Genomic DNA, 22,053 nt, shown 5'->3' with positions numbered 1-22,053 from the left:
ATGGCTGAGGAGGGAATCGAAATCCCTCTCTACTCAGTTGACCTCCCGAGGCTGAGTTGACCCCGTTCCAGCCCTCGCACCACTTTTCAAGTTTCGTAGCAGAGCTAGGAATCGAACGCGGGCCTTCGGGGGTGGCAGCTAATCACACTAACCAGTACACCACAGAGGCGGACACCCCGTAAGTCACGAAATGTAAACTTGTGAGAATACAGAAAGACTTGCTGGTGAATAAACCAGAAATTATTTGTAAACTTTCTTTGTCTCTGAAGATTAACACTTATAGAAAGGATGGGTGTTACCAGAGAGTTGCATGCCCTCTCCTTTACATCCCTAATACAACCTCCAAATACCCTCATAACCATGTGCAGGGATCTGTACCCTTTATTTACAATCCCATTTATGTGTTTACCTCTATGAAGATCTTTCCTTATATTAACACATAGGTACTTACAATGATCCCCAAAGGGAAGTTTCACTCCATCAACGCAGTAATTAAAACTGAGAGGACTTTTCCTATTTGTGAAACTCACAACCTGACTTTTATCACCGTTTATCATCATACCATTGCCTACTGTCCATCTCACAACATTAACGAGGTCACGTTGCAGTTGCTCACAATATTGTAACTTATTTCTTACTCTGTACAGAATAACATCATCTGCAAATAGCCTTATCTCTGATTCCACTTCTTTACAAACTTCTTTACAAACTTTCACACTTTATTTGAAGTGTTCTTGATTTAATTTTGTTAGTATATATTTTTCTGTGTTGTAATAGAATGAATTATTATTACCGAGACTTTGATATCGGTTACAGTTCTTCAGTTACTGAAAATGAAACCAATCAGAGTTAAGTACGAACATCTAAATGGTTCCTGGTTGGTAGTTCAAGAGGTTATCCGTTAACCCTCCCATTGTCAAGATTTTCGACACGTTTATTTCGCCAAGCGGGCTATTCTGACTACCCCAATACAATTTTCTGATTGTCCGACGCGTTGGCTGAATGGTCAGCGTACTGGCCTTCGGTTCAGCGTGTCCCGGGTTCGATTCCTGGCTGGGTAGGCGATTTTAACCTTCATTGGTTAATTCTAATGGCCCGGGGACTGGTTGTTTGTGCTGTCCGCAACATCCCTGCAACTCACAAACCACATATAACATTATCCTAAACCACAATAACACGCAGCTACCTACACATGGCAGATGCCGCCCACCCTCATCGGAGAGTATGCCTTACAAGGGCTCCACTCGGCTAGAAATAGCCACACGAAATTTTTATTATTATTTTGTGATTCACTGCAATATTTGTTTTCATATTCTGTTATTTTTAAATTTATTCTATTTTCAGTGAATCCCCTCTTTAGACAATCCTTTCGGCATCCTTACTTGTAGCTGAAATCTATTATAATAATATAATTTCAGCGCAACAGCTTACGTCTAATTCAACTGAACCATAGTAGCTTGGGTCAGCTTATTAAATTCCAAAAATGGTGACAGCTTCCTCAAAAGGGAAGAGGTGTTATCTTATTTAAAGAAAACATTTCAGCGAATAGTGACTGTTCCCCCTCTGGGTGGGGGCGGTAGAATAATACCCACGGTATCCCCTGCCTGTCACAAGAGGCGACTAAAAGGGGCCCCAGGGGCTATGAACTTTGAAGCGTGGGTTGGCGGCCACGGGGACCTCAGCTGAATCTAGGCATTGCTTCCACTTACTTGTGCCAGGCTCTTTTTTCTCTTTTAAAAGCATTATATCATATTAAAACACTTGTCAACAAAAATATCGGCACATTCCTTACATACATGATTCAATAAATTTACATTTAAGAACTGGACAACTTTCCTTTTAACTTGAAGCCTACTAACAGAAAGAAATTCTATAAATTTAGCCTCATTCAAACTTTCCCTATGAGCAATACTTGCCATAATGCCATTAGATTAGGGTAAAGCAAATTTGCATAATCATATTGTTTCAACAAAATACGTACATTTCTTAAATCACCCATATTTTCTTCAATGCTTGACAGCGCATTACGCCATTCCAAATGGGGTATCTTGGAACATAACCAGCCACACTCATATGCATATGTATTTTCCTGAATTAAATCAAACCCACAGATCACACCTACAACAACACATCGGTATTGAAGGTTAACTGCTGCACTATACAATAAAATATGCGTAATGTATTTTAAGCCAGTTAAAATATGGGTCGAGCAGGTCAGAAAATTATGAAGTACTATAAAAATCTCTTTTTCACTGGAAGAATATATATGCAAACACAATATTACTTACATTTTCTTGTCACGAGGTAAACGGAAGAAAGACCGCGCATTCTTCTCTACTTCATAGTTACTGCAGCCAAACACAGCAAATACCTTTCCCCTCATGTTGAGAGGAGATATCAAGGAATGACACACGCTACTATTTAATTATGTCGACTCACTGAAAACGCATAAATAACACCAAAAACTTCACACACAAATACACGTGCTCTTATGACAGAATCAGTAGTTCTCAGGTCAATCCGCTAGAGAGAGCTCCAATAGCTGTCCTTCGATATCTCGCTGAGTGTCGCGTATTGTGTGTGTTGTATTTGTATCACTCCTACGGGTACTGCTATTCTCCAACAATCCATGGACCTCTTCGTGAACTGTGTAGCGAGCGTCTCGCAATGACTGGGCGATGGAGGTTCGTATCGCATGGTGTCCAGTAGGTCGCAGGGTTTCGCTATGCGGACAGTTTCCCAGGAAATGAGAAAGGGTTTCTCTCTCGTTGTGGCAATGCCGACAACAGTTATTGTCCTGGAACCTTCCTGGCACAGGACTGCGACGTTAGCGGTCACCTTTAGAACATCACGCCAGTCACTACAAGGTGATGGTGGTGATTATTATTTTAAGAGGAAGTACAACTAGGCAACCATCCTCTATATAACACTAATCAGAGAGAAAAAATGGAAGGGATCCGACACTTCGAAAAATGAAGGTATCGGCCAAAGAAAGACAAGGGCCACGAAGGGCGTGAAAATGAAAGTCTCCTTAGCGTTCGGAAACCTAAAAGAGTCGGGGTAGGAAAAGAACAAGAGTTGACCAAGAACGTGAACGTTCAGGCAGGAATTCTAAAGCTAAAAAAGTAATGCATAAATGAAGGATCAAGCCCTTTCACAACAGTCCATGTCACATCTTGATTATGTGTCTAATTTCAGTCTTTAAATAATAGCCTGTTAAAATAATTCCTCAATTATTTATCCAGAATTGCTTTAGCAACTTTGAAGTTAATATCTTAGTAACACTTTCTTCCTAGACGTAATTTATTCATCCATTTCCGTATATATATTTCCATTGATATTTGAATTTAACGCGAATTTTCAGGTCAAGCCACTAGAAGCGCCACTTGCGACTTGTCTCCCATTTTAATAAAGCTAAATCCGGAAGTGTCGCGTATTGTCTCTACTGTATTTGATTGATATGATAGCCTTTAAAAGTAACAACAATGGATATGTTATTGATCCTGCGGTTCGGTTTGAATCGCATGGTAATCAGCCCTGTGATATACACGAGGAAAAGAAAAGCATCTAAGAACCAACCGTCCCTTTCTACCGACGTGAATTCGTAGTGGATAGTATCGGGGTTATAGGTCTCATAATCGGTGCTAGAGGAACAATTCCTAAGCTGTTAGAATAATTCCGCTCAAGATTCAAAGTATCAAAGTCGTTAATGAAAAATGTGGTATTCAAAGCCTTGAAAGGTTCATTATCCATACTGAGAAATCATTTATATAGTCATAAATGTATTTAGTATATTTTGTCCTCATTGGAAACCTCCTTCTGGGGGTAGTGTTTATTCTCTCTGAATAAGTGTATATATATATATATAACAGTGTATGTATTTGAGGGTGTAGAGTGAAACTCAACAATGTAAAAATTAACTAACGAAGATGAAGGAGAGAAATATTTCGTAAAACCTTCATTTTTGGCAAATAGAAAAATAAGACATTTCATACCAAGCCAGGGTTTTCTCACAACCCCACCAATATATCCCGTGATTTAATAACTAAACAACTAAAAAATTGAGCCAGTCACGAACGTAAATTGTAAATTTCGGTCAGTTTAGGACAAAGTCAGGAAACCGCAGATATTTCTCTCTTCAGATAAGATTATTACTGGAAAAAAACTCAGCTTGGGGCAGTCAGAATACTCCGCTTAGTAATGCGAGGGTTAAACCATGGAGGCAGACAAATAAAACCCATAAAAGCATAATTTTTAATAATCTTACAGTACCGAGTTCGATAGCTGAAGTCCCTTAAGTGCGGCCAGTATCCAGTATTCGGGTGATAGTAGGTTCGAGCCCCACTGTCGGCAGCCCTGAAAATGGTTTTCCGTGGTTTCCCATTTTCACACCAGGCAAATGCTGGGGCTGTACCTTAATTAAGGCCACGGCCGCTTCCTTCCCACTCCTAGCCCTCTCCCGTCCCATCGTCGCCATAAGACCTATCTGTGTCGGTGCGACGTAAAGCAACTAGCAAAAAAAAAAAAAAATCTTACAATAACGAATATTCTCTTTTTCCTTATACATTTTGAATAGATATTACTTGTACCTGCCTTATTTAATATTTTATTAAGTTATTCTTAGGTTTTATATTTTATTTGAGGGGGCCTGAAATATTACATTCCTTTCGCCCTTGAATACCGATTCTGTTGAAGGGATATTAATCAAACAAAAGCAGTTACTTTTGTTACCCCTCTGTCAAGATTTAGCAGACGTACCCTCTCATTACAACACATTACAACTGGTATGCTACCGTGTTGACGTCATTTGGGAGAGGAAGATGTCACGGCCTTCTTGATTGCACTCCACACCTGCCTCTACCGCTGTAAGCGCGCATGGCCACCCTGAGGACAAACGGGGCGACGGACCAAAAAGAACCGCGCACGCGTTTCGACATGCATCATGCCTACACCCACTACAAAACCTGCTTCAGCAATAAGAAAATATTAATTGACCGAGACCCGTGCAAAATATCGTTCGTTCGGAAGAAAAAGGCTTTTATCTTCGGACTGCACAAGTCGTTCAGTTTAAATATAAAAGTTTAGCTCTGGGCTACATCGCCCTTTCAGATGCATACACGATAAAGGAACGTTGATTGCTTTATTCTCTTCCAGTCATGGATACTCTACCATTTATTTCTTAAGGAAATGAACCAATAGTTTCTGCCTTCTGTGTAGGTGGTAGCGTGAAATTTGGAATAAATAAATATAGAAGAAAGCGTTGCCAGGTTCTAGCAAAGAATGTTGTCGTTCTTTGGTTCTTTGCAGCTCTCCATCCCACCCTTTTTTATTCTAACATTTTCTTTCCTATTCAACTAATACATCCTACATCCTACATCTACTCCATTCTGTTTGTCATGTTTATACCTTCGTCCAACATCTTCCATTTTACCCCCTTTCCATAAATCAAAATCCCATGACACATCAGTTCCGAAGGGCCATGGCCTACCAAGCAACCGCTGCTCAGGCCAAAACCTGCAGATTATGAGGTGTCGTGTGGTCAGCACAACGAATCCTCTCGGCCTTATTCTTGGCTTTCTAGACCGGGGCCGCTATCTCACCATCAGATAGCTCCTCAATTGTAATCACGTAGGGTGAGTGGACCTCAAACCAGCCCTCAGATCCAGGGACAAATCCGTGGCGTGGTCGGGAATCGAACCCTGGACTTCCGGGTAATAGGTAGGCACGCTACACCTACAACATGGGGCCGGCTTACCCCACTTCACTTCCCTCAAAAACCAACTGAACAAGTCCTGGGTGTCTTAAGATGTGTCCTATCATTCTATTTTTCTTCTGGTCAAATTTCGCTAAAATGTTTTCTTCTCACGATTTCGATTCAGTATCTCTGCATTCGTGATTTGATCTGCCCTTGTCACCTTCAGCGTTCTTCTGTAACACCACATTTCAAAAGCTTCTATTCTCTTTCTTTCTGATCCAGTTAACATCCATGTTTCACTTCCATACAATGCCACACTAAAGTCTCCAAAAAATATATTTCTAATTCCTATATCCCTGGTAGAATTCCGCGTTGACAGGTGTACCCTGAGGTACAAATTCATGATGAATGACACCATTGCTGTCGAAAAAGGCGACCAGCATTTTCTTCATCTTGGACTTCATGCGCCGACTTTCCTTGGGAGGCGTAGAAGACGCTGAACACCACGCCATTGACTGTCTCTTGGTCTCCGGATCATACTGGTAGCACCACGACTCGTCTCCTGTAATGATGGTTTTCAACAACTCAGGATTTTGGTCACAAACGTCAATGAAATCTCCCAACGTTTCCATCCGAGTTTGCTTCTGCTCGTCTGTCAGGTTGTGCGGTATAAACCGGGCACAAATCTTCCGCTTTTTTCAAATGTTCGTGAACAATGCTCCTTACACTGTCCTTGCCTACACACACTTCATCTGCTATCATTCGTAAGGACAGTCGCCGATCTTTCGCAAGCATCTATCGCACTCGTTCGATGTTGTCTGGTCGACCTGAACGCGCCTCGTCCTCAACACCTTCCTTTCCATCTCGAAAGCGTTTAAACCCGTCAAAAACTCACTTTTTACTCACTGCTTGAGCGTGGTAAACTTGCACTAACATTGCGTGTGTTTCCATTGCCGTTTTGTCTAGGTGGAAACAAAACTTCATGTTAACCCTTTGCTCCGTTTTGCACTCCGTTGTGCAATGACACGTGTCCTCACACTGACTCCGTGCGATGTGTTGCAGCGTTCAACTCCGTTTAACTGTGTTGAGTTGACCGATACGGGGCACTTGGTGTCATGTCTCACAATGCGCATCGTCCGAACTAGCACGGTGTACAACCTAGGCGACGATTCACCGAACATTTCAGGCACAGGTTATAGGTTTGGCTTTTATTGTTGATTTGCCCTAGAACGTTATATATTTGTCTGTATGTATTACTTTAAATGTAATCTGTAATTTTCTGTAAACTTTAATTCTGCTAGGTCTTTTTCAGTTTCTTTAAAGCAGTTGGGTTTTGTTTTACGGTTACGGAAGAAGTCAAATATTTGTTTGGTTAATCTATTAGAGTCCATTCTGAGAACACGACCACAAAAAATCATCCTCCTTATTCGCAAAGTATCGGAGAGTTTTTCAATTTTCCTGCAGAGTGTTTCATTCTCGATGTATATTATCTTATTATTGTAAAATGTTGGTCCTATGATCTTTCTTAAAATTTTCCTTTTTTTTAAGCTCGAGTTTCCCCATCTGACCTTTGAAATTCCTGTTGAGTGTTTCTGGTTTCATCACTATCTTATAATGTTTAATTTTCGATCTCCATGTACGGAAATTCTTGTTGTATGTATATTTTGTTAGTTGGAAGGCCAGTTCAAGTTTATTCTTCATAGATCCCATTGCTTTGCATTGCAGAGCATTAATTCATCTATTTATTAACTAATTAATTAATTAATTCATGCAGCCATTCATTCAATTCATTTCATGCATGGTGTCTGTTGAATGTCGAGAAGAACTGTCTGCAGACTTATAGTAAACTAGCTGCATTGGCGGGACAATCATATAGAATGTGCAAAGTTATCCAGCTCCCGAGCTACTTCCATCTATCGGCGATGAGTGGCAGTAGAGAAGACAAATCACATCACAACAATGGTCAATATAATATTATTGTTGAGAAGTTTTATGAGCTTCCGATATTGTAGGCCTTCAAACTTAAATTTCTTCCAACTCTCATCACAACAATGGTCAATATAATATTATTTTTGAGAAGTTTAATGAGCTTTCGATATTGTAGGCCTTCACACTTAGTTTTCTTCCAACTCTCATCACAACAATGGTCAATATAATATTATTGTTGAGAAGTTTTATGAGCTTTCGATATTGTAGGCCTTCACACTTAATTTTCTTCCAAATCTCCTCACAACAATGGTCAATATAATATTATTGTTGAGAAGTTTTATGAGCTTTCGATATTGTAGGCCTTCACACTTAGTTTTCTTCCAACTCTCATCACAACAATGGTCAATATAATATTATTGTTGAGAAGTTTTATGAGCTTTCGATATTGTAGGCCTTCACACTTAGTTTTCTTCCAACTCTCATCACAACAATGGTCAATATAATATTATTGTTGAGAAGTTTTATGAGCTTTCGATATTGTAGGCCTTCACACTTAGTTTTCTTCCAACTCTCATCACAACAATGGTCAATATAATATTATTGTTGAGAAGTTTTATGAGCTTTCGATATTGTAGGCCTTCACACTTAGTATTCTTCCAACTCTGGGATATTAGAGCATCTCATTTGAGTGCAGACTTTCCATCTTTTATGACTACCTCTTGTGCTAGTCTTCGAGCCATCGTTCTTTTATGATTTTTTCTCATTTTTTATAATCATCTTCACATTTTTTTGTCGATCACGCACGGTTTTGCAGCTTAAAGCAATCATAACAAAAACCATCGCCTGTCAACAAGATTAAACAATATTTCGTCCGGCTCATGGCTAAATGTTTAGCGTGCTGAACTTTGGTCGCAGGGATCCCGGGTTCGATATCCGGCAGGGTCGGGAATTTTAAACTGAATTGGTTAATTTCGCTGGCATGGGGGCTGGGTGAATGTGTTGTATTCATCATCCTTTCATCCTCACCATGACGCGCAGGTCACCTATGGGTGTCAAATCAAAAGACCTGCATCTAGCGAGCCGAACTTGTTCTGGGACACTCCCGGCACTACAGACCATACACCATTTCATTACCAATATTTCCACGTTCGCAATACTCGGCGGTGATATGGACTAAACAACAAAAGTCTACATTCATTATTCTGTTATCATAGACGGTATGGTAAAACCGTATAAGACATAAATGATCGAAACTTGTTTTCTCTACAGCTTTTATTACGGTGTGTAATACTTTTCGATAGCACCAATAACATAGGTATTTAATGGGGGACCTAAACCTGTGAACATAGACAAATGGGATGTATTAAACAATTTTTTCCTCAGAAATGGAAATGAATACTAAAAGGAAACTTAGAAACATTAAACAAATTATTCCTCAATAATACGCATGCATATTTACAAATCATATAAACCATTATATGAAATTAATTATTCGAAATGACGGTGTGTCACGGCCATTACTTTGCCGCTTCCCCGATAATTTCCAAACACATGAATATTTTCCATGCTTCTTTTTTCATATGATTGGTAATGTTATAACTACGACATGTGCTGCAATTTTCATGAAGTCATTTTCAAGTAGTACATATTTTCACTAATTTGTATTTAAATTTTTTAAATTTTACCAATGAAGCTAGCTAAATAATTATGGTATATCTTCTTTTTCCATGCATGCAAAATTTCATCTTAATATCTTAAAAACTTTCAGACTTATCAGGGATACGGTTCTGAAAACCAAACGTTACGGGGAATGAGCAACAAGCTTGCTTGGGTGACAGAGCTTCATGTTTTTGGTCATAACTCCAAAAGTATTGGTGACATTAACACAATTTTTGCACTGCTATAAAGAGAAAGGTTCAGTTTTAAATGTAAACATTGAAATATTGCTTTTTTTGTCGGTCAAATGTGTTGGTCCCCCTTAAAGTGTTTAATTTTAGACACCTCCCCTAAACTACCATTTCATCCACAGTGAATAAAAATTGTTTATAACCTAGACTGTATCTACTTATTCTCAGACTTCACATACAGATTTCCATTAAATTCTGTTCACACATTTACTCGTGGTTAGGCTTTGATGTGGAATTAGCAACAACAATCGAAATTCACGAATGTCTCTGTTATCATATTCGGCATGGTAAAAGTGTATAAGAAATATTGCAAATGATCGGAAATTCAATTTTATATAACTTTAGTTGTGTAGTATTTATCGATAGCATCAGTAATAATATAGATATTTGAGAATTACATTCTAGCCCTTACCCTAAACTACCATTTAACTCTACGTGAATATAATTATTTAAATAATAATAATAATAATAATAATAATAATAATAATAATAATAATAATAATAATAATAATAATAATAATAATTTTATTTGTTTTCCGTCCCACTAACTACTTTCTAAGGTCTTCGGAGACGCCGAGGTGCCGAAATTTAGTCCCGCAGGAGTTCCTTTACGTGCCAGTAAATCTACCGACACGGGGCTGTCGTTTTTGAGCACCTTCAAACACCACCGGACTGAGCCAGGATCGAACCTGCCAAGTTGGGGTTAGAAGGCCAGCGTCTTAACCGTCTGAGCCACTCATCCCGGCCAATAAAATTATTTATTGCCTAGATTGTAGTTTATCATTCTCCGATTTTACATACCTATTTTCATTAAATTCTCTTCAGCCATAATCTCATGATGCCCGTTCATACATACAGACAGAAATGATGGAAAATTTAAAAAGTGCATTTCCTTCTTACTGTAGACATGACCGATACTGAAATACCATTCTTTTTAAATTCTGATCAATGTACAGACAAAACTCTTATTTTGTAAAAGAAATAAAGGTTCCCATAATGGATGAGAACTTCTCAGTTGTTTTCCCCCAGCTACGCACATTACCTTCTTCATTATGCCCGTGGAATTCATACAAATAGAGCAGTGAGAGATTGCTTGGAATTCTTTCTTGGTTCGGTTGGACGTTGGTAGTGATTGTGAAGTTCGTTTAATTGTGAGTACAGTGTTGGGGAGGGGTGAAAGGGGACTGTAGCCCCAGTGATTGCTTCTCGAATGAGAGAGAAGGAGGGATGTACGTCTATAAGCTACATCACGTAATGAGAGAGTGAGACAGGGGAGACGGCAAGTTCCACGAGGGCAGGTTGTGGTAACAATGCGGCTACCCTCAGCACTTGAAGACGAAGACCGCAGCTGTCCAACTGTCGAACCCAGGCAGTGGTCGAGAGTACACCACCACCACTACCACCACCACCCACACCAACCCTGGCAAGCACGACCCGACCTAAGGTCCAGTAGCTAACAGAAAGTTAGCCCGCGAGCGCCAAATAGGCCACCAATTAAAAGTAGTATTCGTCTGCTCTGGAGGGACTTTTTACAAACTCAACTCTACAGCTCCAAAGACTTTAATCAACATTTAGATTATGCAGTAGTACAGATAGAGATGTTCTCTGCCGCAATGATGTGGAACATGCCGTGGTAAGGCGAAGATCTCGATAGGTTGTAATAATAATAATAAACCAAACCCCATGGTGCTACAGCCCTTGAAGGGCCTTGGCCTACCAAGCGACCGCTGCTCAGCCCGAAGGCCTGCAGATTACGAGGTGTCGTGTGGTCAGCACGACGAATCCTCTCGGCCGTTATTCTTGGCTTTCTAGACAGATAATAATAATAATAATAATAATAATAATAATAATAATAATAATAATATAGGAATAATAAAATGATACATGTGGGCAAATTTCTTAAAAACAAAATTCACCTTAATTGATTGGTTTTTGCAGATGACTTTGCAATTATTTCCAATAACAGACAAGAAGCAATCCAACCCACTGAAAAATCCACAGCTGTAGCCCTTCAGGCAAGCAACACGATGTTGAAAACATCCTAGGGATATGAGCTACGAATTATAGGTATATAAAAGATAATAAAGTAAGAAAATATATTATTTATTTATTCCTCAAAATTACAATCCTTTTCTTGATCGTCGTTAACCGGTCGATTAGATTAGCAATTTGCCTTTTTATACCAGTACGAGCGCTAATGTGAGTCAATGCATCGTTTCTCTTAAGCGCCACTAGAGTGCTAATGCGAGTCAATGCATTGTTTCACTTAAGCACCACTAGAGGGCTAATGCGAGTCAATGCGTTGTTTCACTTAAGCACCACTAGAGGGCTAATGCGAGTCAATGCGTTGTTTCACTTAAGCACCACTACGAGCGCTAATGTGAGTCAATGCATTGTTTCACTTAAGCACCACTAGAGGGCTAATGCGAGTCAATGCGTTGTTTCACTTAAGCACCACTACGAGCGCTAATGCGAGTCAATGCATTGTTTCACTTAAGCACCACTATGGGCGCTATTCTGACTCAATGCAGTGTTTCACTTAAGCACCACTAGAGTGCTAATGCGAGGCAATGCGTTGTTTCACTTAAGCACCACTACGAGCGCTAATGCGAGTCAATGCATTGTTTCACTTAAGCACCACTACGAGCGCTAATGCGAGTCAATGCATTGTTTCGCTTAAGCACCACTACGAGCGCTAATGTGGGTCAATGCATTATTTCACTTAAGCACCACTACGAGCGCTAATGTGAATCATGCATTATTTCACTTAAGCACCACTACGAGCTCTAATGTGAGTCAATGCAGGCTTTCACTTAAGCACCACTACGAGCGCTAATGTGAGTCAATGCATTGTTTCACTTAATCACCACTGTGAATGCTAATGCGAGTCAATGCATTGTTTCACTTAATCACCACTGTGAATGCTAATGTGTGTCAATGCATTGTTTCACTTAAGCATCACTGTGAATGCTAATGCGAGTCAATGCATTGTTTCACTTAAGCATCACTGTGAGCGCTAATGTGTGTCAATGCATTGTTTCACTTAAGCATCACTGTGAATGCTAATGCGAGTCAATGCATTGTTTCACTTAAGCACCACTACGAGCGCTAATGTGTGTCAATGCATTGTTTCACTTAAGCATCACTGTGAATGCTAATGCGAGTCAATGCATTGTTTCACTTAATCACCACTGTGAATGCTAATGTGTGTCAATGCATTGTTTCACTTAAGCATCACTGTGAATGCTAATGCGAGTCAATGCATTGTTTCACTTAATCACCACTGTGAATGCTAATGTGTGTCAATGCATTGTTTCACTTAAGCATCACTGTGAATGCTAATGCGAGTCAATGCATTGTTTCACTTAAGCATCACTGTGAGCGCTAATGTGTGTCAATGCATTGTTTCACTTAAGCATCACTGTGAATGCTAATGCGAGTCAATGCATTGTTTCACTTAAGCACCACTACGAGCGCTAATGTGTGTCAATGCATTGTTTCACTTAAGCATCACTGTGAATGCTAATGCGAGTCAATGCATTGTTTCACTTAATCACCACTGTGAATGCTAATGTGTGTCAATGCATTGTTTCACTTAAGCATCACTGTGAATGCTAATGCGAGTCAATGCATTGTTTCACTTAAGCACCACTACGAGCGCTAATGTGTGTCAATGCATTGTTTCACTTAAGCATCACTGTGAATGCTAATGCGAGTCAATGCATTGTTTCACTTAAGCACCACTACGAGCGCTAATGTGTGTCAATGCATTGTTTCACTTAAGCATCACTGTGAGCGCTAATGTGTGTCAATGCATTGTTTCACTTAAGCATCACTGTGAATGCTAATGCGAGTCAATGCATTGTTTCACTTAAGCATCACTGTGAATGCTAATGCGAGTCAATGCATTGTTTCACTTAAGCATCACTGTGAATGCTAATGCGAGTCAATGCATTGTTTCACTTAAGCATCACTGTGAATGCTAATGCGAGTCAATGCATTGTTTCACTTAAGCATCACTGTGGGCGCTAATGTGTGTCAATGCATTGTTTCACTTAAGCCCGCATAACTGCATTCGGTGTGGACATGTTTCAAAAAATCAAAAAAGTCTGAAGGTATTGAACCAAGGAACACATTACAGAAAGAATTACGTAAATAAATTAGTTTGGTTTGGACTTGAATCAAAAAGAAGACGAGTAAGGAGACAAGCGATTTTAAGCTGTTTTTCCGAAACTGCATTCAGGAAGGAAGTGATTAGCGAATTTATTTTTAGGTTGATAAAGCTATCCAGGACGCACTATTTAAACCTTTCCTTTCCCTTTAGCCCTTCAACTTTCGGTACAATTGAAGAAGTGGGTTAATGTTACGTTTTTCGTAGTAAGGGGACCCCTACTTTGCCAAGAAATGTTTTCAACATTAAAGCTTTGCGAAATAGCGGCCAAAATCGGACTTCAAATTTCATTTTAAAAGAAGCAGTATATGGTAAGGTAGGGATGTATTCTGCCCGAAGGCAGGTCCGAACCTCCGCAGAGGTGTGCCTGAGCCGGAGTTTACGTACGGTAGAGTGGCCAGTTCCTTTCCGCTCCTCCTTTCCTTTACTCCCCTCCCCCACACCAACAACGCATGGCAACCCATCCAACTCTTGACCATGCCCAATGTTGCTTAACTTCGGGGATCTCACGGGATCCGACGTTTCAACACGGCTACGGAGCTATATCAAAATTTGACCGTCAAGCATGAACAATTATATTTTTAAAAATGTCCGAGTAGATAAATACAAGTTGATCTTATTTGGGTCATCAGTCCATAGACTGGTTCGATGCAGCGCTCCATCTCATCCTATCCTGTGCTAAACCTTTTAGTTTTACGAAACTACTACATCTTACATCTACTCTAATCTGCTTTACATGTTCATACCTTGGTCTACCCCTACCGTTCTTACCATCTACACTTCTCTCAAAAACTAACTGAACAAGTCCTGCGAGTCTTAAGATGTGTTCTATCATTCTATCGGCCTTGTGGTCAGTTTTAGCCAAATTGGTCTCGTCTCACCAATTTTCTACATTTGTCTTTCGATATACCCATCTTACCTTCAACATTCTTCTATAATACCACATTTCAAAAGCTCCTCTTCTCCTTCTTTCGCAGTTAGTTATGGTCCATACTTCAATCAATCAATCAATCAATCAATCAATCAATCAATCAATCAATCAATCAATCAATCAATCAATCAATCAATCAATCAATCAATCAATCAATCAATCAATCAATCAATCAATCAATCAATCAATCAATCAATCAATCAATCAATCAATCAATCAATCAATCAATCAATCAATCAATCAATCAATCAATCAATCAATCAATCAATCAATCAATCAATCAATCAATCAATCAATCAATCCTGATCTGCATTTAGGGCAATCGCCCAGGTGGCAGAATCCCTATCTGTTGTTTTCCTAGTCTTTTCCTAAATGATTTTGAAGAAATTGGAAATTTATTGAACATCTCCCATGGTAAGTTATTCCAATCCCTAACTCCCCTTCCTATAAATGAATATTTGCCCCAGTTTGTCCTCTTGAATTCCAACTTTATCTTCATATTGTGATCTTTCCTACTTTTATAAACGCCACTCAAACTTATTCGTCTACTAAGGTCATCCCACGCCATCTCTCCGCTGTCAACTCGGAACATACCACTTAGTCTAGCAGCTCTCCTTCTTTCTCTCAATTCTTCCCAGCCCAAACTTTGCAACATTTTTGTAACGCTACTCTTTTGTCGGAAATCACCCAGAACAAATCGAGCTGCTTTTCTTTGGATTTTTTCCATTTCTTGAATCAGGTTATCCTGGTGAGGGTCCCACACACTGGAACCATACTCTAGTTGGGGTCTTATCAGAGACTTATATGCCCTCTCCTTTACATCCATACTACAACCCCAAAACACCCTCATAACCATGTGCAGAGATCTGTACCCTTTATTTACAATCCCATTTATGTGATTACCCCAATGAAGATCTTTCCTTATATTAACACCTAGATACTTACAATGATCCCCAAAAGGAACTTTCACCCCATCAACGCAGTAATTAAAACTCAGAGGACTTTTCCTATTTGTGAAACTCACAACCTGACTTTTAACCCCGTTTATCAACATACCATTGCCTGCTGTCCATCTCACAACATTTTCGAGGTCACGTTGCAGTTGCTCACAATCTTGTAACTTATTTATCACTCTATAGAGAATAACATCATCCGAAAAAAGCCTTACCTCTGATTCCATTCCTTTACTCATATCATTTTTATATATAAGAAAACATAAAGGTCCGATAATACTGCCTTGAGGAGTTCCCCTCTTAATTATTACAGGGTCAGATAAAGCTTCACCTACTCTAATTCTCTGAGATCGATTTTCTAGATATATAGCAACCCATTCAGTCACTCTTTTGTCTAGTCCAATTGCACTCATTTTTGCCAGTAGTCTCCCATGATCCACTTCCATACAATGCCAATCTCCAGACGAAAGTCTTCAAAAACACCTTTGTAATGCCTACGTTAATGTTCGAAGTGAGGGAATATCTTTTCTTAATAATATTGTTTGCATTTTGTGTTCTCCTTACTTCTGCCATAGTTAGTTATTCTGGTACCCAAGTAACAATATTCATCTACTTCTTTTAAGACTTCGTTGGTTCGATCTCAGCTGAGGTATTCGACTTCTGAAGGCCAGTGAGAAATAATACATTTCCTTATCATTCTTGTGGGCATGTGAAACATCTCTGCTGATGTACTCAATATCACTCGATAACATTGTGACATACTTCTGAACGATATTACAGCGCCTGCTATACCCAGTAACACTTTCATTGTATAAGAAATAATATCCCGAATGATCGGTCAGTTGTAGAAATATAGAACAGTGTGAAGGACTTCAGAATGATATTAGAGTGCATCTACAGATTTGGCCTTCTATACTCAGTAAAACCTTCATTGTACAAGAAATAATATGCCGAATGATCGGTCAGTTGTAGATATATAGAAGGCTGTGACAGATCTCAGAATTATATTACAGTGTTTCTACAACCATTGCCTACTTACCCAGAAAGGCTTTCATTGTACAAGGAATAATATGATGATAGATCGATCAGTTGTAGAGATATAGAAGGCTGTGACGGACTTTCGAATGCTATTACATTGCTTCTATAGCTATGGCCTATTCTACTCATTAAGACTTCCATTTTACAATAAAATAATGAGCAGATTGGTCAGTCCATTGTAGAGATATAGAAGGCTGTGTTGAACTTCCTAATGATAATATAGTGCTCGTATAGCCATGGCTTACTCTTTCCAGCAAGACTTACATTTTACAAGAAAGAATATGCTGATTTCTCTATTAGGCTGTATCAGTCTTCCCAATGATATTACAGAGGTCGTACTATTGCTTGCTTATGATGATGCTTGTTGTTTAAAGGGCCTAACATCGAAGGTCATCGGCCCTCTGGGTCGTACTACTATGGCCTAATAGACTCACTAAGACTTTCATTTTACGTGATATAATATGCCGATTGCTTGGTCTGTTATAGATATATAGAAGGTTGTGATGGATTTCGGAATTGTATTACAGTACTTCTGCAACCATTACCTATCTTACCCAGAAAAACTTTCATTGTACAAACAAATAATACGCGGACTGGTCGGTCAGTTGTAGAGACATAGAAGGCTGTGATGGACTTCCAAATGATATTTACAGTGCCCCTACAGCAAAGGACTGATATACCCAGTAAGAACTTCATTGCACTGATGGAACGGTGCTCATACGTGCTCTTAATTACCTGTGGGCGATAGATGAATTATACTGTATAAACCTCTCCGCACAAGCCATTACAGACCAGATTTACCGAAAAATAAAGAAGTGTATTTATATTCCAATTAGTGGACCAGGAACCACTGAGGCGCGACGAACATGCAACAAATTTTTCACGAAGAAAATACTTAATAGCACTTCTGTTCATCTATAAAGCGAAGTTGTTTATAACCCAGATTGCTTGTCGGTAGAACAGGAGATAAAGGAGAAGAAATAGCAGTTATATTATGACTTCAGATAAGTTGCGGGACCGAGTATGTTACAGTGTTGCCACACCGACTCACTTTCCAAGAAATATACTTCAATTGCCTGACGATTTCCTGAGAACTGAAACAGCCGTCAGGTCTTCTGCTTATCTGTTTAGTTTTCTCAATTCCGTAGCTTAATTTTGTTCTAGGTGATTTCCGACAAAGGAGTACATACATACATACATACATACATACATACATACATACATACATACATACACACATACATACATACATACATACATACATACATACATACATACATACATACATACATACATACATACATACATACATACATACATACATACATACATACATACATATTATCTGCGCACTTTTTAGCGTTAGATTTACACCCTAGTGCTGAATCGGTCGACCTCGGCAATCTTCGAGATTCGTATTAGCAACCTTTGAAACACAAACTATGAATCGCTTATGTATCGCTGTGCGACATCTGGCGTACACTTTACGTACTAGTACCGTTGTTATTTACACAGCAAAGTCAAACTATAGAATTCACTCTAGGAATAAGATTCGCATCGAGAAATGTTGTATAATGTTATACAATGTGTGTGTGACACAGTTGTTGGCTTAAGATAACAAAGGTTTAGAAAATTTGTATCGATCAATCATATTATCGATTCAATTCAGATTTCATTTCCATTCAGTTGGTAGTACTAACGGAACCGGCACAGCTCCCTCCTTACTCCTCAAACCCGTACACAAATCTATCGCTAAAAAGTGCGCAGATAATACATACATACATACATACATACATACATACATACTGAAACGGTAACACCCTACGAGCATTCACGTTTCATTCTTTTATTAAGAGAAGCTCGCTAACACCCGGCCGTAAGCCTTTAAAACTTGCGCCGAGCGCACAGGCATAATGGGAACTGCGAGCAAGTTCGCGACGTTCCAGAACACCGGCCAAGGACAAGCGACGTCACGCAGAAGGTTCCTTCGTGTTCCATTGCTGCATGAACGAAATATAAGCGAGTCGCCAGCCTGGGGTAAGGCAGAATGTAAGCAGAAAGCCTGCAGTAAAGCAGAGGGAGTGCGCGGTATGCGACGGCAGTGTGCTGAAGGCAGAGAGTGGAGTGAGTCGGCAGTAAGCCGTGAGTCAGCGAGTGTGTGCAAGTAAGTCGTCGCGACATAATTCGTCTCTCGGACCGGCTGTATATTTGAATTCGTTTAAAGACTGTGTTCTCGCCAGCTTGAATTCATTTAAAGACTGTGTTCTCACATAAACTGTGCCCGCTTTGAATTCGTTTAAAGACTGTGTTCTTGCATTAATTGTGTCAGCTTTGAATTCGTTTAAAAACTGTGTTCTCGCCAGCTTGAATTCATTTAAAGACTGTGTTCTCACATAAACTGTGCCCGCTTTGAATTCGTTTAAAAACTGTGTTCTTGCATTAATTGTGTCAGCTTTGAATTCGTTTAAAGACTGTGTTCTCGCCAGCTTGAATTCATTTAAAGACTGTGTTCTCACATAAACTGTGCCCGCTTTGAATTCGTTTAAAAACTGTGTTCTTGCATTAATTGTGTCAGCTTTGAATTCGTTTAAAGACTGTGTTCTCGCCAGTTTGAATTCATTTAAAGACTGTGTTCTCACATAAACTGTGCCCGCTTTGAATTCGTTTAAAGACTGTGTTCCTGCATTAATTGTGTCAGCTTTGAATTCGTTTAAAGACTGTGTTCTCGCCAGCTTGAATTCATTTAAAGACTGTGTTCTCACATAAACTGTGCCCGCTTTGAATTCGTTTAAAAACTGTGTTCTTGCATTAATTGTGTCAGCTTTGAATTCGTTTAAAGACTGTGTTCTCGCCAGCTTGAATTCATTTAAAGACTGTGTTCTCACATAAACTGTGCCCGCTTTGAATTCGTTTAAAGACTGTGTTCCTGCATTAATTGTGTCAGCTTTGAATTCGTTTAAAGACTGTGTTCTCGCCAGCTTGAATTCATTTAAAGACTGTGTTCTCACATAAACGGTGTCAGCTTTGAATTCGTTTAAAAACTGTGTTCTCGCATTAATTGTGTCAGCTTTATTTCATTTAAAGACTGTGTTCTTGCATTAACTGTGCCAGCATTGATTTCGTTCAAAGACTGTGTGAAAGCAGCGGTAGTATTTCTAGTCAGCCTCAATTTCCTTTAAAGACTATGTCTAACCGTTGAACTGTGTTGCATTATGATCTTAAGTGCCAGTGTTAATCTGAAAATCACGACGTACGGGAATTTGGACTGTCATTTATTTCAACAAATGTATTATGCTGGTGGAGTACAGTGCAGAGACTGTACTCGATAAATTTAATTTTCTTTATGAAGTGCTTGATCACCGCACCTCGGAAGGTTCTAGATTGTTTCATTTGCGTATTATTCCAAATACGAACTGTGACTCTAACTTTATCCTTGCTACTGTGGGAACTATTTCGGCGTGCTTCGCCATAGGGAAGTGTCACACCAGTACCCCACGACGTCAAATGTGGAAGCTCCACATTTCCCCGTTCCTGCCTCTGGTTCGAGTCATCGACGGAAGACAACGCCGACGCCGACCGCAAGACGACGCAGCCGCCGCGGGACAACGTCCTCTTCACGCCCTCAGGGACAAATCTACAATTCAGCTATAAAAGGTGACGTAATTATTTGCCTGTTTATTGAATAAACTGAAGGATCCACTTAATCATGAATTTTTCTTTCACTACCCTTCTCTCTTACTCTCTTAGCATGGGCCGTACACGCCTTGTCGTTCCTCATGCTCTCCGATAAACTGAAGTACGGGCGTTCCTGTTACAATACATACATACATACATACATACATACATACATACACCTTCTTTGTAGACCGTTATGACTTTGAGCTTTTAGTCTGCAAGCCTCGGTCAATTCAGTAAACACCGCCACAATCCTCTGTTTATAGTCTTGGTCTCGCTCTACTTCTCTTATTCTCCAGAACAAAATCCCTTTTTTTCCCAGGTAACCTATCCTCCTCCATTCGCCTCACGTGACCCCATCACTGAAGCTAGCATGTGCGTACAGCTTCATGCATTGAGTTCATTTGTAACTTACCCTTTTCCCCCCTCACTCCGAGTACCCTCCTGCCACTGTTCGCACCTGATTGTACCAGCAATCATTCTCGCTACTTTCATGTCAATTAATTCTAACTTACGAACAAGATATCCTGAGTCCACCCAGCTTACACTTCCGTAAAGCAACTTTGGTCTGAAAACAGACCGATGTAAAGATAGTTTCGTCCGGGAGCTGACTTCCTTCTTACGGAATACTGTTGATGGCAATTGGGAGCTCCCTGCATTAGCTTTACTGCACCTTGATTCAATCTCACCTACTACAGGGTAACTGACGGGAATCTGACGTTTTTGGCATGGCTAGTACTCTCTCGGTAGGAGGAGTGTTTTCTGGTGTTCTTGCTGTCTTAGTCGGACCTGGTGGCGTCTTTTTAACAATAGATCCTGTTGTCCGTACATTATTAACCCAACTGAGAATCGTGTTGCGGTTGGGAACGGCACCACGACGCCCACGGTTGAAACGCACACGAAAAAGTCGCTGCGCTGTTATAACAGACCCGCCATTCTGACAATTCCGCTCCCCACTCCTCCTACCGAGAGACTACTAGCCATGCCAAAAACGTCAGATTCCCGTCGGTCACCCTGTATATTACTATCCTGGGAGAACATGCTTAATACTTGAAATTATCTAACTGTTCCAGCTTTCTATTCCCAATCTGACATTCAATTCTCTTGCATTTCTTACCTATTGACATCAATTTAGTCTGGTAACGGCTAATTTTCATACCATACTCATTGCACCTATTTTCAAGTTCCAAGATATTAGACTGCAGGCCCACGAACCTACTACGCTGGCGTAGCAGGGGGAGAGGTGATACTCCCACGTGGCGCTTCCCAGGTGGCGGATAGGGGGCTCGTAACCGGCTTGCCGGCAAACTTGAGGGGAATAAAATACCTCTCGCGGACCAAACACACAACCCCCTGTGGATAGAGGACGCGGATGAAGAATAACTCCCACGGTATCCCCTGCCTGTCGTAAGAGGCGACTAAAAGGGGCGACCAAGGGATGATCAAATTAGAACCATGGGACTAATAGTAATTAGTACCACCCCGCGGGGAACACAATGGATCGCCTTTACTTGCGAGTAGTACCACTATGTTAGGTACGCAATAGGTTTGTGATTAGTAGCGAGAGTGTGTGAATCAGGATGTGGGTTTTACAGTGATTCGTACCCCTATATGAGCGACACCATGGTTCTGCCTTACTTATGCTCAGTTCCCACTATGTGAGGAATTCCACGGGATAGTACGAGTCCCTGTGGTTAGTCCACTTATGTGAGGAACGCCGTAGGTCTGCGTTGCCTGTAAATAGCGCGGCAATG

Source organism: Anabrus simplex, chromosome X (assembly GCF_040414725.1).
Source record: "Anabrus simplex isolate iqAnaSimp1 chromosome X, ASM4041472v1, whole genome shotgun sequence".
Classification (NCBI taxonomy): Eukaryota; Metazoa; Arthropoda; class Insecta; order Orthoptera; family Tettigoniidae; genus Anabrus; species Anabrus simplex.
This window is presented reverse-complemented; position numbering follows the sequence as displayed.